Genomic DNA, 17,962 nt, shown 5'->3' with positions numbered 1-17,962 from the left:
GTCTCTGGTTGAGGGACTCCACCTTGGCCATTGGCCAGATCCAACTATCAGAGGATGATTGGACTTTAATAAGTAGAGACACTGGGAGAGTTGATATGTTTAGCAGGAAATATATGCAAGGAAGAAGCAGGCTTTCAACAAGATATGCCTTCCAATAACTCTCATTTTATCTCTAGCTTCAGTCTCACTAGACAACCCAGTGCTGTCATTCTCCTATAATCCTACCTGCACTGGCCAGCCAGGGCGCTGCCAGTAGTCACATTCAACATCTCTTTTCTGTGAACTGTCAACAAAGAGAACTATATTAGAGAACTCTAATCCATTAAAAGATGCCAGAGAGGACTTTATTAGCCAAGATGTAAAACATCCAATGAACTAGAGGATGAATTTCAGTTTATCTGTCTTCTGGTTCTATATTGACAAATCCTTCCTGTGACCTTTCATCCTTCTTCTCTAGCTACTTTTCTCATTCACTCCTTCTTCTACCAATAATCTGTATTGGTCATCCCCATTTTCTCACCATACCCTCACTCTTTAAATGCCTAGTGAACATAATGTTCCAGCAAGTCAAACTTCATGAATCACTGCACTTTTAATCCCCTGATGTATCTAAATCTATCTGAATTCCTCTCCATCTTCTTTTCACTCACTGTCTAGATAATAAATGAGAGCCATCAGTAAATTTACCAACTTGGTTCTATGTTCTTTTAAAAACATGATTAGAACGTAAGGCTTTGATTCTGAGTAAGTTGATATGGAATCTCATTAGGAGACATAATACTAAATAATGCATGGGGTTGGGCAAGCTTTTGATCTCGTAGAAACCCTCTTTCTCCTTAAATGACATTCATGATCTTTTATTCATTATTTAGTATCCCAAAGGAAATACAAAATTTAATCAATGACCAAATATCTCCCCTATTTTAAGGGTTCTTTTACTCTCCTCAGAATACATCTTATTTAGAAAAAATCTTATACATTATTAATAATGTTGGCCAAAGAGAAGCCTGTTTATATATTTGCAACAGATGTCACAGACGTTAATAGACATTCATTTGCATTTATGATACAAGAAGAAGGCTGTGGCTCAAAGATATAGGTACGTAGAATTTTAACTATGGGTATGCAACTAATCAGTGGCAGAGATGTAATGACTTTCTTGCCTCACCAGGATTTCCAGTTCAATGTTATTTCACATTAGACTGGTTTTTTTTTTTTTAATTCTAAAAATTGTGCGGTTTTCTAGACCAATAAAACAAACAACTGTTTTGATAAACTTAAAAATGCTTCAAAGAGAAATTGTTTTTCTATAGAGGACACAGCATTTGGCACACAGTAGGTATTCACTAGTTATTTGAAGAATGAATCAAATGACAGGAACCTTCCAGATAAATTCAATCAGTTCTGCTTCCTTTTTCTTCAAGTCTTCATTGTGCAATGTTATCCTCAATTCAACCCTAAATCTATTTTCCCAGAAGTAGTGAGTGGTTTTCTACAAGTATGCTATTTCTGGGATCTTGTTTGGCTCCAGTATCTTTTTTTTTTTTTTTTTTTTAAAGAGTCTTGACTTTCCAGATTTGAGGAGCAGCTGCTTTTTTGAATGATATACAGGACTACACATGCTTTTTCTGCCTGTTTCTTTCCTCTGAACCCCGGAGGGATTGACATCAAGGATTGTGATTAATGATATTTGAGTATTTTCCCTTGCCCTTCTCCACACTTTTGTACTATGCGCATCTTTCTTTAGAAACATTCATCTGCATCTATGTCTTGGTTTCTCATGTGTTTTTCTTTGCTATGGGAATCTCCTTAGAAAGCCCCCCTTTCTACTCCTTTGTCCTATTTCCTGTTATTTCATCACTGAATATGATTCCCTTCTCTTCCACCCATTTCAATACATTGATCATTATTTTTTTCTTCCTATGTAAGAAAATGAAATTTGTTGATAGTCCACTATAAGTCAAGCGGACTATCTTGTGCTGTAGGCTTTTCCATATATTATCTCTATTAATTCATATAGTCTTCTGAGTTCAGCAATATTATTTCTGTTTTTCACAGGGGAAATTAGAGATGCACTATTGTCAAGTAATGCCCAGATCTACACATTGTAGCAGGCTTATCTAAGTCTTGGTTTCCTCCCATATCTATGTCTAGTGATATTGAAGGTGTGCAATGTCTTGTTTGCCACTTTGAAACTGACAGTACCATCACTGTTTTCATTCATCTAATTGGGAAGTATGTCAGTTAGAAAGTGGAGCTAGAAATGCTGAAGGGAGAAGGAGAATAGGAAAAAGAACAGAAGGTCAAATTTTTAATCGTTCCTTTAACCTCAGCAGGGCCCTCATAACAATTCTCCATAGTTAGAGTGTCTCTCAATTTCCAGTGAGTAAATTCAAAGACTTTACTACTTACTCTCTTCTTTACCCAACCCACCCCTTCTCACTCCCAGTAGGTGACCTCACCTCATATTCTCTTACCAAAATAGAGTGATATTAGGCATCTTCCCAACTCTTAGCAAAAGATTAGTGTATATTTCCCCTTCCTTGGACAAATAAGGCTCTTTGTTTATCTGGCTGTATGATCATTTCTTTTCCTTCCCAGAAAAACTACTTGCTAAAGAGCCCCAATTCCTTCTTCCTCATCTTGTGGGCACTTCTCACCACTGCCTATCCCAAGGTCTGTCTTGACTCTGCCTCTCCGCTGCTGCTAAATCTATCATAATAAAGGTTATCCCCAGTTTCTGTATGGCCCCCTTCATCTTTCTGTAGCACTTGACATTATTGAACATTCCATCTTCGTAACTCTTTAATTTCTAGGTCTCCCTGGCATTTGCAACACCTCGTTCTTCTCTCAGATTTTAGTATGGGCTTATTATCTGCACTAGACCCTTATTAGTTGATACTCTCAAAAGTTCTGGTCTTCATCCTCTTTCCCTAGTAGAACTCACTGTCATGGATCAACCACCACCTCAAAATAATAACTGACCCCTCTTTTGTACTTTGGGTTTATATATGGTAATAATTATTTGATATTTCCTCTTGAACACTCAACACATCCTTCAATAATCTGTCTTCCCCAAACCATTACAGACCTTCATTTCTTTTGGTAATCTCTTCCTCAGTTAATGGTATCACTGTTTATCCAGTTACAGAAACCAAATACCAAGGTTCTACTTGTAAATCTTTCTCCTTCTTATCATATCGATCCCATCACATCTTGTCAAATCAGTCTCCTAGTCCTCACTAGTCTGTCTTCAAATACTACTTGAACCTGCCCCGTCTACTCCATTCCACACCATTTCTCACCAGTAGCGTAACAAAAGCCATCAAGCTGATCTTTCTGCCTCCATTTCCCCTTTCTGTTATATCACTTCTTGCCAGAGTAAAGTATCTAAAAAGTAAAAAGTGGGCATGTCTCCCACTTATCATTGTTCAGTGGCTTCACCTCATAGACATCTAAAATTGCAGATGCATAGCACACTCTAAAAGGGTTCCCCTGGCCTGGCCCTGACCGCCTTTCCAGCAGCATTAACCATATGCTCTCCAAAGCCTCCTCACTCCTTCCTTTCTCACCCTTGAAGCCCTTGTGCAAACTCTTCTTTTGGTAGGAAAGCCTTTTTTTCTTTTTCTTTTTCTTTTTTCTCTCCCTTCACTTGCCTAAGTCATCTCTATTTTTGAAGAGTCAACTCAGGAGTAATTTCCTCCATGAAGTCCCTCCCATATCCCCAGTCAAGGCTGGGAGTGTCTATCAGTATACCTGGCCCAAGGAGGAACTCAATAAATGTGTGCTGAACACTTCTCAAGCTTCTGACCACACCACACTTCTTTATTCTTACTTTAATCTCCTAATGATACAGGAGATAGAAATAAATTAGGAAGCTAGTGAGGGTAAGAGAGTTCTTGGTAAGATTTCCCTCTTAACAAAAAGCAGCCCCCAAATTATTTCTTTTCTAACAAAGAGCTGCCTGTAAAATCGAGCTACAGATATAGATAAGCAAGCTGGAACCTTGCACAGGTGAATACCGGCAGCTGTGCCAGTAACTACCTGGGGACTAGGCAGGTTCAACATAGAGGCTCCATTTTTCCTTTTCTTTGTCAACCACATGTAGAGTAAAGGAACAGGCAATGTGGTGCCAGCCAGGTAGAGAACCCATCTACATTATAAAATATTAGGGTGGGGCTGCCAGCTTCTTCAGGCGCTGTGTAAATGGCACACCTGGTTCAAACAATCTTTGGGCCCTGTGTAAATCAGACACTGCCTCCTCAAGCTCATCTATAAAACCCCATGCATTTCACCACGAGATCAGAAGATCCACTCGGGAGTCCCTCTTTCTCTGCAGGTGAGAGAGCTATTCCTTTTTCTCTTTCTTTTGCCTATGAAACCTCTGCTCTTAAAGTCACTTCTTGTGTGCCCACATCCTCGATTTCCCTGGCATGGGACGACAAACTTCAGGTATTTACCCCAAACAACGATGCTGGTATACTAATTTAAAGAGAATATGAAAAATTTAAGATAAGAATTTCTTCATCTCCCCTGACATCAATCCATTCTTTCTTCATCTGCCTACATCATCTCCTTCTTCCCTTCTGTTATACTAGAATTACCTCAAAGAGAAACTAAATAAGATGAACAATAGTAGCAGCTGCATTAATAACCACATAAATATCAAACATTAAAAGGAGAGGGAGAGATAGGAGGCATTGTTAATGACCTGAAGTATCCTGTTTAAATTAGAGAGTTAATTGATGGCATAAAGAAATAGAATAAGCATAATTTTTAGATAGTTATGTGGGGGATCTTTAGAAGAATCAGAATTTAAAATGAAGATATACCCTTGGGGAATGGTAGGTGAGATATGAACGGGAGATTGGATAATTTCTCTAATGGTATATTTATTCTCATTATAAGCATTACTTTGCTGCCAAGACTGTGTAATCTAAGATAGACACTTCAAAAAAGAGTAATAATAGTTATCTGTAAGGGATGTTATAATTCAATGAGTTAATAAATATCTCAAGGTGTTTTCTAATTTTTAGAGTGCAGTTCAACTTTTATTAAGTGAGAGTTTTTAATACTCTCATGTAAAATAATAATGTGAATTGCTTTCCTGGACACTAACTACTTCGGAATCAATTTCTCTTTCTAATGTTTGTCAGCATGTGAATGGCCGGGACAAATTGGTTTTGCTTAATCCATACAACATGTCATCAACAAAGTAAAATCGACTAAAAGTAATGTCATCAATTACATTCACCATTGGTGCAGAAAAGATAGTTTATTTAAAAGTTATTTGGTAGACTTTTTACAAGGTTTCTACTCTTTATAAGAGACTGTGGAGGTCTGAGGAATGCTTCAAGAAAAGAGAGAACTTTGGCCCTGAAGGGGCTCAATACATTGACAATTGACTGTCTCTGTGTAAAACGTTTGAAATGAATCCAGAGATGTGACTGCAAAATTTGGTACCCAAATATTTATTAATTAAATATTGCCTTCATATCGAGTCAGGAGATACTGATGTTACAGTATAGAATGTTATGAGATTTTTCTTTAAATTTAATTTTAATTGATTTTTATACGCATGACTTGATGTCTCCAAAAAAGAAAAGGAAATGTATTAAGTCCCCAGAACATTTTAGTTCATTATTGCATAAACGTTTCTCTTTTTTCCAAGAATAGTCGGAGTCTATAAGTGTTTCTCAAGAAACCTCAGGTAAATTGGTGTTGATTGTAAATTGTCTTCATTTCTCTTCGTTTCTCTCGACCACAGAGAAATATTTTGTGATAGTTTTAATAAACCATTTCCTTATTTGGTAATGGTTTCAGTCTCATCCTAGAAGTAAAATTACGTGTCTTTTTAAGCATGTCTCTTATGATCTGATGGTCTACTCTTATTTTGTGGGGCTCTGACATTCATATCTGTTACACATGGCCCTTTAACAATGATCCTCTCTTTCTTTTTCTAGAAGTATGACAAATTCTGCACCAGTAATACTGTTTCATCATCTAATAAAATAAACAAGTTATAGGAATGTACTCTGGCTTTTTGCTTCTTAATTACTCTAATTTGGGCCCCAGCTGGGGCCCATCTCTGACAATCTTCACTCCATCAGATAAAGGGGAATTGTTTAAAACTGTGCTGCGTTTGTTATAAGCAATGGACGAACTTCTAAAAGGTTTATCTCCAAGTTGATATCTGATAAAAGCAAAATATTAAGGCTGAATCAAAATGAAAAATGTTTTGAGACTTCTCCCTGTTCAAATGGTCTTAATTCATTATCATGGTAAAGCTGAACACATCTTTTATTTAATAGCTTCATTTAGTTGTTATGGAAATTTTGTAAACGCATTTTTCCAGATATCTCTTATATTGAAGATGTACTGAGTGCCTAAAATCAGGAATTGTTGAAACAATTCAGGAGATAGGGTTAAAAAGTTCATTTCAGTGAAATAGTGAAATAAAGGGTGGTGAAGATAGAAAGAAAGATACAGATGAAGAAGAGGAGAAAAGAATGAGTACAAGATAAGTATGAAGCATAAGTAAGAGTATACCCATGGGTTTTGTGCACAAGGTTCTTCTTATTTCTCCCCATGTGATTATACCCAAGTATTCTGCTGAAAAATGCAGTTTAGAGAGGAGATGGAGGTTACAAGGACTCACTTAGGAGGCACACAGACACACACACACACATACACACACACACACACCCACAAACAGAAAGCAAAGCCTGCTCATTAGAGAAAATGTAGACAAGTTTGAAAAATAGAAAGAAGAAAAATAACTAGAGAGAAACAAAATCTGCCTGGCCTCAACAGAAATACTGTTTTCTTTCTTTTCTTTTCTTTTCTTTTTTTTGTCTATGAATGTTAACTGTTTTATTTTTTTGAACTTTGAATTCTATTGTATTTATTATTTTAAAATTTTAAAAATAACTTTAAAACTATTGATTAAAACAATTGTTAGTTTACTTGATGATATTATAGACACAGAAAAGTACATAAATTTTTAAGTGTAGAGCCTGATAAATTTCCATAAATTGAACGCTCAGTCACGACAGCAACTATTTTGTAACCATTTACGTTTTGAAAATAATTAGATGCCACTTGTTCCAGGACCTTGCCTTAGTCTTCCAGCAGAGATATTTCTTCCTCTCTTGTGACAAAATTAGCCAGGCTCCTTAATGGAATCTGAGGATAGGGAGGTGTTCAGTCACCGAAGCAGTATGGTAACCAGCCCGATACAGGTATGCATGGCAGTGAACGAGAGTGTTGAGGAAAATAATCATAAACATTTAAAGACACCTCTGGGGGATGAGAGCACCAGGTGCAGCTGAAAGAGGTGAACACTGGTAGCTTCACAAGGGCAGTGGCAATGACAGCCCCAGCACTGGCAGCCCAGTAGGAGCTTTGAGCAATAGCCCAGAGCAGAAGCAATAGCCTGAGAGTTGGATGTAGGAATGTGCACAGAGGCCTGACTATGAGGGGCATCCCAAAAAGAGGGGAAATGGGTGACCAGAGCAGAACAAACTGGCAGCAACCTCGGCAGGGGCAGGAGTGGAAATGTGACAAGCCTGAGAATGGGCTGAGAGACAAGAGAGAACCGCAGTAGGATGGAGGGTAGGGGAAGATACATTTAGGGAAATCAAAAGAGGGTTCAACAGCAGCAAGAACATGGATATCACCGCAGTAGGATGGAGGGTAGGGGAAGATACATTTAGGGAAATCAAAAGAGGGTTCAACAGCAGCAAGAACATGGATATCAACTACTTGGAGGAGAATAAGAGGTGATAAAAAGATAATGCAAATTAACTAAATCCTCCTTCTTTATATCTGAGCATTATATGTGGTATGTAAAGGTAATGCATAAAGAAATAGAAAAGATTTAGAATGCAGTTAGAAATATAGAGTAGAAATAGGAATAAAGAAGAGAAATAGATGATAGGCTAGAAATAGAAATATAGATTAGAAAGTCGACATAAAAAGAAATGAAAGAATAGGAAAAACATTGAGTAGGAATAGAAATATAGAATAAAAATAGAAATAAATAGAAGAAAAAAACCCCAGAAAATTACGTACTAATATCTCTGAGGAACATAGATGCAAAAATCCTCAACAAAATATTAGCAAGTTGAATCTAATGGCACATCAAAAAGAAAATTCACCATGATCAAGCGGACTTCATCCCAGGGATGCAAGGATGATTCAACATGCATAAGTCAATAAATGTGATTTGGCCAGGCGTGGTGGCTCACGCCTGTAATCCCGGCACTTTGGGAGGCCAAGGTGGGTGGATCACGAGGTCAGGAGATCAAGACCATCCTGGCTAACACGGTGAAACCCTGTCTCTACTAAAAAAATACAAAAAATTAGCTGGGCATGGTGGTGGGTGCCTGTAGTCCTAGTTACTCGGGAGGCTGAGGCAGGAGAATGGTGTGAACCCAGGATAGGGAGCTTGCAGTGAGCCAAGATCATACCACTGCACTCCAGCCTGGGCGACAGAATGAGACTCTGTCAAAAAAAAAAAAAAAAAAAAATGATTCACCACATAAACAGAATTAAAAACAAAAACCATATGGTAATCTCAATAGATGCAGAAAAAATGTTTGATAAAATCCACAATCATTTTGTGATTAAAAAAAAATCCTCAACAAACTAGGCATAGAAGGAACATACCTCAAAATAATAAAAGCCATATATGGCAAACCCACAGCCAGTATCATACTGATGCGGAAAAGTTGACTGCATTCCTGCTAAGAACTGGAACACGACAAGTACGCTCACTTTCAACACTTCTATTCAACATAGTACTGTAAGTCCTTGCCAGAGCAATCAAGAAAAAGAAAGAAAGAAGGGGCATCCAGACTGGGAGAGAGGAAGTCAAGCTATCCCTGTTTGCTGATGATTCGATCTTATACCTAGAAAACCCTGACGTCTCCTCTAAAAGATGACACGATTTAATAAATGAATTGAGTAAAGTCTCAGGTTACAAAATCAATGTACACAAATCAGTAGCACTGCTGTACACCAATAATGACCAAGCTGAGAATCAAATTAAGAACTCAATCCCATTTACAAAATGGGAGTTTTTGCAATCCCATTTGCAAAAAATAGCATACATAGGAATAAACTTAACCAAAAAGAAGAAAGATCTCTAAAAGGAGAATTATAAACCACTGATAAAATAAATTATACCTGACATAATTGAAAAAGCATCCCATGTTCATGAATTAGAAGACTCGATATTGTGGAAAATGACCGTATTGTTCAGAGCATGCTACAGAGTCAATGCAATTTTTATTAAAATACCAATGTCATTTTTTTCCCACAGAATTAGAATAAACAATCCTAAAATTCATACAGAATCAATAAAATAGCCTTGATAACTAAGACAATCTTAAGCAAACAAAACAAAATGAAACAGAAAATTCTGGAGGTGTTGCCTTACCCAACATTAAATTAAACAAGGCTGTAGTAACCAAAACAGCATAGTACTGGTATAAAAGTAATTCATAGACCAATAGAACAGAAGAGAGAATCTAGAAATAAAGCCAAATACTTACAACTAACTAATTTTCAGCAAAGCAGATGAAAACATACACTGGCAGAAACGACATCCTATTCATCAAATGATGCTGGGAAAATTGGATAGCTGCATGTAGAAGAATGAAGCTTGATCCCTATCCCTCACCGCATACAAATATTAACTGAAGATGAATTAAGACCTGAAACAATAAAAATTCTAGAAGCAAACCTAGACATAGGGAAATAATTTGTGACTAAGACCCAAAAGCAAATGCAACAAAACTAAAAATAAATAAATGAGACCTAATTAAAGAATTTCTGCACAGCAAAAAAATATATATTTTATATATATAATAGAGCGAACAACCTACAGAAAGGGAGAAAATAATTTGTAAGCTATTCATCCAACAAAGGACTGATATTTAGAATCTACAAAGAACTCAAATCAGCAAGAAAAAAAACAAGTAATTTCATTAAAAAGTTGGCAAATGACATGAACAGACATTTCTCAAAAAAAGGTGTAAAAATGGCCAACAAACATATGAAAGATTGTTTAACATCTCTAATCAACATGAAAATGCAGTTTAAAACCATAATGAGATACTAACTTATCCAAGCTAGAATGGCCATTATTAAAAAGTGAAAAAACAATAGATGTTGAGATGGATATGGTGAAAACGAAAAGCTTATGCATTGCTGGTGCAACTTCCATGGAAAACAGTATGGAGATTTCTCAGAGAATGAAAAGTGGATCTACCATTCAATTTAGTACCCACTACCAAAAGGAAAAAAGTCAGTATATCAAAAGGACACCCATGTTTATTGCAGCACAATTTACAATTGCAAAGATATGAAATAAACCTGAGTGCCCATCAACTCATGAGTGGATAAAAAAATATGGTGTATATACACCATGGAATACTACTCAGGCATAGAAAAATGAAATAGTGTCTTTTGCAGCAACATGAATGGAACTGGAATCCAATTATTCTAAGTGAAGTAACTAAAATCAGAAATGGAAAACCAAATATTACATTTTCTAATTTATAAGTGAGAACTAAGCTATGGGCATGCACAGGCATACAGAGTGGTATAATGGACATTGGAGACTCAGAAGGTAGGAGGATGGATGGAGGACGAGGTATGAAAAATTACCATTTGGGTACAATGTACACCAGTCAGGTGATGGGTGCACTAAAACCCCAGACTTCACCACTGTACAATTCATCCATGTAAACAAAAACAACTTGCACTCCTAAAGCTACTGAAATTAAAAAAAAAAAAGGTAACATAGATGTGAAATAGAAACAATTAAATGTAAATATAATTATCTTGACTTACGTGGGGAATATTTAGAAGAATAACAAGTAATAGAAAGTACCATTTTTGGTCACTTATACATCTTTTCTTTCATGATGAATAATACGTAATTTCAGTTCTGATAACCTCTTTAATTAGAAGGCTGATTTAAAACCAATTTTAAAGTAGTTTCCTTGAAAAAGCTTATGTTTATCATAAATCTATAATTTTATTATAGTAGCCAAATAATATGTTCTGCATGAATTTTAACTTTTAGGAGTTTACTAATTTTTATTTGAAATATACAAACACCATTTTTTAATCTCAGTCTTGAGTCGTGCCTTAGCTAGATATAGAAATCTTACTGAAAATGATTTTTCCTGAATAATTTAATGACAATGCTCCATTATTTTCTAAGCAGCTATTTGAGCTGTTAAGAAGTTGAAATTAGTGTCTTTGTCATTCTTTTAAAGTTCCTTTGGGAACTTTAAGATTACTCTTTTTTTTTTTTTTTTTTTTTTTTTTCAATTTCATCAAACTATGTCCATATATGGATTTATTTCATTTTATTAATCCTGTTCAACACTTATTATGCTATTGTTTGTTTTTGAGACAAGGTCTCCCTCTGTCACCCAGGCTGGAATGCAGTGGGCACAATCTCGGCTCACTGCAACCTCCACCTTCCAGGTTCGAGTGATTCTCCCACCTCAGCCTCCTGAGTAGCTGGGACTACAGGCATGTGCCACCATGCCCGACTAAGTTTTGTATTTTTTTGTAGAGACAGGGTTTCACCATGTTGACCAGGTTGGTCTTGAACTCCTGACCTCAAGTGATCCGCCTGCCTCGTCCTCCAAAAGTGCTGGGATTACAGGCATGAGCCACCACACCTGGACTATTATGCTATGTTAATGTGAGGTTTCATGTAATTCTTCAGTCTGGAAATTTCTCACTGATTACCTGTTTGAATATTGACTCTGCTTTTTCCTCTCTAGGCTCCTTCTGGAACTCCTATTAGATACTGATGAAGCTACTCAATCTATCTCCTATGTATCTTTATTATTATTATTATTGAAATATAATTAACATAACATAAAACACATCCTACTGAAGTGTTTTTCTACAGTGGTTTAATTCAATTGTTTTTAGTATATTCCCAAGGTTGTCCAACCACCATCATTGTCTAATTCCAGAACATTTTCATCACCTGGAAGAAAACCCATTAGCCATATCATCTCACTCCCCACTTCCCGAACCCCTGGAAACCATTAATTTACTTTCTACATCTATGAATTTGTCTATTACAGACAATTCATATACGTGAAATCATACAATATGTGACATTTTGTGTATAGCATCTTTTACTTAGCATCATGTTTTCAAGGTCCATCCGTGTTGTAGCATAAATCAATAATTCATTACTTTTTATGGTTGAATAATATTCTATTGTATGGATATACCACACTTGTTTATTTGTTCATCAGTTGATGAACATTTGAGTTGTTTACACTTTTTGGCTGTTATAAATAATGCTTCCATGAACATTCACTTATAATTTTTGGGTGAACATATGATTTCAATTCTCTTGAGTACATACTTAGGAGTAGAATTGTTGGATTGTATGGAAAACTTATGTTTAACTCATTTTATTTTACTTATTTTTATTTATTTATTTATTTATTTATTTATTTATTTACTTTTGAGACAGAGTCTCACTTTGTCACCCAGGCTGGAGTGCAGTGTCATGATCTCAGCTCACTGCAACCTCTGCCTCCCTGGTTCAAACTATTCTCCTGCCTCAGACTCCTGAGTAGCTGGGACTACTGGTGTGTGCTACCACACCCGACTAATTTTTGTATTTTTAGTAGAGACAGGGTTTCACCATGTTGGCCAGGTGGGTCTCAAACTCCTGACCTCAGGTGATTCACCTGCCTCAGCCTCCCAAAATGCTGGGATTATTTACTTGAACCAGTGCACCTGGCTAAAAATTTATGTTTAACTTTTTAAGATTTTTCCAAAGTGGCCTATTTTACATTCCCACCAACAATGGATAAGGATTTCAATTTTTCTACAGCCTAGATAATTCTGGTTATTTTCTGTATCTTTCATTATAGCTATCCTAGTAGGTATAAACATGTATCATATTGTGGTTTTGATTTGCATTCCCCTAATGACTAATGATTTTGAGAATTTTTTCATGTGCTTATTTTATATATTCATTGGAGAAATACCTATTCAAGTCTTTTGCCCATTTAAAATAGGGTTGTCTTTTATTGTTGATTTGAAATAATAACTAAACCGTACTTTACGCTGGATATTTTTATCTGGACACCGGACTTTTATCAGATATAAAATTTGAAACATTTTCTGCCGTTCTGTGAGTTTTCTTTTCACTTTGTAAATGATGTCTTTTGAAGCACAAATGTTTTTAATTTTGATGAAGTCCAATTTATTTATTTTGCTTTGGTTGCTTATGCTTTTGGTGTCATATCCAAGAAATCATTGTCTAATGCAAGGTCATAAAGACTTGCACAAATGTTTCCTTCTGAGAGTGTTATAGTTTTAGATCTTACATTTAGATTTTTGATCTAAAAAATTTTGATTTTGATTTTTGTTTTGAATAAATTTTTGTATATGGTATGTGGCAGGAGTCCAATTTCATTATTGTTGAGGTGGGTATCTAGTAGCCTCACCACCATTTGTTTGGAAAAGACTACTCCTTTCCCCTATTGAATTGTCTTGGCACCTTTACTGAAAATCAGTTGACCATATATATGTATGTGGGGTGGTGGCTGTTTTTCTCAGTCAATGTTTCTTCTCCAGTGGCCTTGAATATAACCCCGACTCATACAGTGGCCCCAGCTCTTGTCTCTGGTTGTGCAAAGGGCCACATTTTCCTGCAGGAGCTGAATTTAGGCTACCAGCACCTCTGTCCGGCCCAAAGCTCAAAAGGCGACACTACCACCTCTTACTTTGTTCTTTCTGCTTTCACTTACTTTCTGTTTTAATATTAACACCTACTTTGTTAGGTGATTTTTCTTTTAAGTAATTAAAATATTATCTATCTATCTTCTACCCAATATTTTTGTGTATGTATGGGGGGTGGGGTTTTTGCGTGCTTCCTTTTATGTTTTGACAAGAAATAAATAATACTTATATTGAATTCTTAGGTTCTGTGTCAGGTATCTAACATTATGCAATGCTATGAAACGACCACAAATTCTCAGCTGCATGTAACAATAAGCACCTAGTACTCACAGTCCAGGGATGGTTGGTTGGAAATTTCTACTGCTTTGGCTAGTATCATTTGATGGTCTGGCAGTTGGGTGGCTGTTGGCTGATCTAAACTGGCCTCAGCTGGGATAACAAGGACATACAACTTCCAGTGAGGTAGATTAGGCATTTCCTCATGGGATTGCAGAGACCAAGAAAAGGCAGAAGCATATTTCAGTTCTCTGATACTCTTGCTAATATTGCTTTGGTTAAAATAAGTTGTATGTCTCTGCTCAGAGTCAAGGAGTCAGAAGGTTATGCTGCCCATGTTGAGACAGCACTGAAAAGTGACATGGAAAAGAGCAAGGATATGTGTAGGTGTGTGAAGAATTGGAGCTGTATTTTGCAACCATTTGACTGCAAGGGTTTAAAAAATATGTATACCATTACTCCATAAGATCAAAAGACAAAGAGAGAGAGAAACATGAGGAGGATAGAAGTAACTGGTGAGAAATGAAGAAAATTAGGATTACATGATATTAATAATGGTTGAAGCCACTTAATGGGCACATTGAAATTTCAGTATCCTGTACTCTATACTTTCATGTGTTTGAAAATTTTTCACTATATAACAATAAAATGGTATATAGTCTATGTTTATTGGCTATAAAAGTGTTTATTCAGATATATTATGTCAAAGCTGCTATTTATTCAAATCTGTTATATTTCTAGTTATGTTTTTCTATTGTTTTTTTTTTTAATTTTAATTTTTTAGGTAATTGTACTAAACTCTTCCACAATAATTGTGATCTCATCTTGGGATTTACCAAAAAACATTTATAGCATGCCTGAGAAGTCCAGAGGTAATATATATCTCCTCTTTGTTCCAAACTTCTTGTAACAGGGTGTGTGTTGAATCAGTCTGTCTTGAAATTTGTTGGTGTTTTTAAAAACTGAATACTATTGGTCATTTTTGTTTGGAGATATCTAAGGCAACAAGTTTGTCTAAGTACCCTAAGCCAGCTGGGCATTGGGGGTCAGTGATAGGACTAGGAAAGAGATACTCATGTCCATTTCAAAGATTTTTGCCCTATTGAAGAGGCTTCTGTTAGCTTCTGTGACCTCTGTTGAGTTGATGCTGGTGTTAGCCACTGGGCTGTCTTGCTGATAAATTGGCTAAACCATTAGACATATTCCCAGAAGGGAGTACATGGTGAATGGCTCACATGGGCCCCAGGGAAGGTGGCAGCACCTCTGAAGGTCCTTTGCGCTAAGGGAGCAGAAAAGGACCTCGCTCCTGTGCTGGGTAAACATATTTGTCATTGTTTTCATTATTTCCCTATGTATAGTTTTTAATTTTTTAATACAAAGTCATTTATTTATAATAGTATGTATGCACTGGCAACCAATAATTTTCCCTTGGACACAGTCCTGGGGCAAGGATCCAATGTGATAACATATCAAGTTAACAGAATATTTTCAAAATATTCAAATTTGGTCTCATAAATTACTGAAAATATTCATATTCAGTACCATTGTTGTTTGAATTAGACATAGAAATAGGTGACAGTGGCCTTTTCCTATGCCCTGAAACCTTGTTTTGCCTTATTGCCACCTTTTGATACAACGCCGAACAGGTTGACCTCTGAATCTTGAAGAGCCCTTTGTTTTTCCCTCCTGATATCATGTTGGAATTTGGAAGAACAGTGGGCCTTTTGGTTCACTGCATTCCACTGGGACCCTTCCAACTCCAGCTCATTAGAAACACCCCCGAGCCTGAGGACTAACTATGATGTCATATGTCATAGCAATGAAGTAATTATGGCAGGCCAAGGCAAAGAACAATTTTATTTTTGCTGCTTTGAGAATTTTCTCATATTGCTTCAAATGTAACTCCCACCTTTCAAGTAAAAATTATTATAAGTAGATTACCAGGGTCAAAAGAACAAGTGGAAACTTGTTGTATGGGGTCAACCTGGAAACTGTTGAGATATTTGTATAAATATTCCCCTTATCTTGCTTTGGCTCAATTTTTTTTTTTTGTGCCTTTCAGGTGTGCCTAATATTATACTCTGTCTTCTGGAAGGCTTTGAGGGAGAAGGCTGCAAGGAGTCCTGTGGGAGACCCTAGGGTCTTATTAGTTGAAGGAGACAAATCATCATACCTTTAATACTGGCTACAATTGGCCCCTTTCATGAGTAGTCTTGGGGAGAAAATTGCTAACCTGGAATAGACATACTTCTGCAAGTTTATATCAAACACATTTTTTTCCATTAAATAATATTTTCCTGTATTCCAATTTTGAGGAAAGTAAGTTAATTTAATTTAATTTTTCTTTTTCCTCTGATATACTTTTTAATGAATAGATTGAAAATTAATGTGTGCCATTTTATAAACACCATTCACTTTAGATACAATGCTTTGAAAATTAATGAGTGCCATTTTATACACACACTACTCACTTTAGACACAATGCTTTATATATCTTAACTCGTCTCTCAAACAGTGATCTTGGTTGGCATTTTTCAAACTGTAATGAAGACACTTTTTATAGCCCTGTTCAGAATACAGAAGGAGACCTACTCTTCTCTGATCACAATATAAATGCTACCGACAGAGGACATGTGGAAAGGTAAAGAAAGTTCCAACATTCAGTAGGGAGAATATTGACACAAGCCTTCCCTCTTTATGTCCTTTTTAACTCTCCTTTCAGATTAGGTTTGTGAGGAGATGATTTATAAAAGGTAATTTGTTGCTCTTTTTTCCCACAGAAAACATATACGGTTTTCATCTTAGTCTCTGCAGGGTATGTGACCCACAATATATTCAGAAACCTCCAAAAACTGTACTGCTATTTACTATTATAAATGCATAAAAATAAAAAAACTATACATAGAAAATTAATAAAAGATATGAATCCTTTCTTTCATATCTTTAAACATGACAGCACATAAGTATACAATGGAAGTGACATTTTCATTCTCAGTCACCTAGTTTTATATTTCAGAATAAATTTTGACTTCCTCCTCCTTTTTCCTTTCTTTCCTTCTTTTTTTCCTTTTTTTCTTTTTCTTTTTTTCTTTTTTTTTTTTTGACTGAGTCTTGCTCTGTTGCCCAGGCTGGAGTGCAGTCCATGATCTCTGTTCACTGCAACCTCTGCCTCCCAGGTTCAAGCAATTCTCCTGTCTCAGCCTCCCAAGCAGATGGGATTACAGGTACCTGCCACCACGCCCAGCTAATTTTTGTATTTTTAGTAGAGATTGGGTTTCACCATATTGGTCAGGCTAGTTTCGAACTCCTGACCTCAGGTGATCTGCCCGCCTCAGCCTCCCAAAGTGCTGGGATTACAGGCGTGAGCCACCGCGGCCGGCTCTTTCTCCTTTTTCTTATACTCATACTCAAGCAACTGTTATTTCCTCTTCCTAGAGGTAGTGTATTAATCTGATTTTGCTACAATAATACAGTGTCACAGGCAACCCTAGATTCTCAGTGGCTTCCATGAACAAACATCACTAACATATGTATTTCTTGCTTATAGATCTGACATGGATTAAATATAAACAAAAATGAAGCAAGAAACAAAACTGGTCTTTCAATGAAAAGCTGAAGATGCTGAAGAAGAAATGCAAAATAATTTCACAAGAAAACCAAAATCAGACCAGGATCACTTGGTATCCTATCCTGGTAAAATATATCTTCTTGGAGTTGCCCTGACAATGCTCCTCAAAAATCACTTTCTTCATCTTCTTGCGGGTTAAATACTAGGATTAAATCCTGAAATAAACATTACATCTAAAATAAAACACAGCTCTTCACCATAGTTGACCTCTTTAACACCTTAGTGTCTACTCAATCTGTTGTTCCTTTTCACTTCACTAATGTATTTGTCACAACCAAAATTTTGGATTGTTCTTGAGCTCCTACACGATTTTCT

The 17,962-nt window shown here is 36.3% G+C and overlaps 1 long non-coding RNA gene across 1 annotated transcript in view; it reads left to right on the top strand.

Moving 5' to 3' along the window:
* The window catches only part of LOC102130967 (uncharacterized), a 29,366-nt gene extending 11,654 nt beyond the window's left edge, over positions 1-17,712 (top strand). The window contains exons 2-3 of the long non-coding RNA XR_001494049.4: positions 16,535-16,660; positions 17,567-17,712. This is a non-coding gene — a long non-coding RNA (uncharacterized lncRNA). The remainder of the gene's footprint in view (positions 1-16,534; positions 16,661-17,566) is intronic.
* Positions 17,713-17,962: the final 250 nt, after the last annotated feature.

The sequence above is a fragment of the Macaca fascicularis genome, chromosome 10 (genome assembly GCF_037993035.2).
Source record: "Macaca fascicularis isolate 582-1 chromosome 10, T2T-MFA8v1.1".
Lineage (NCBI taxonomy): Eukaryota > Metazoa > Chordata > Mammalia > Primates > Cercopithecidae > Macaca > Macaca fascicularis.
Note: the sequence above shows the minus strand (reverse complement) of the source record. Positions and strands in the feature narration are given on the sequence as shown.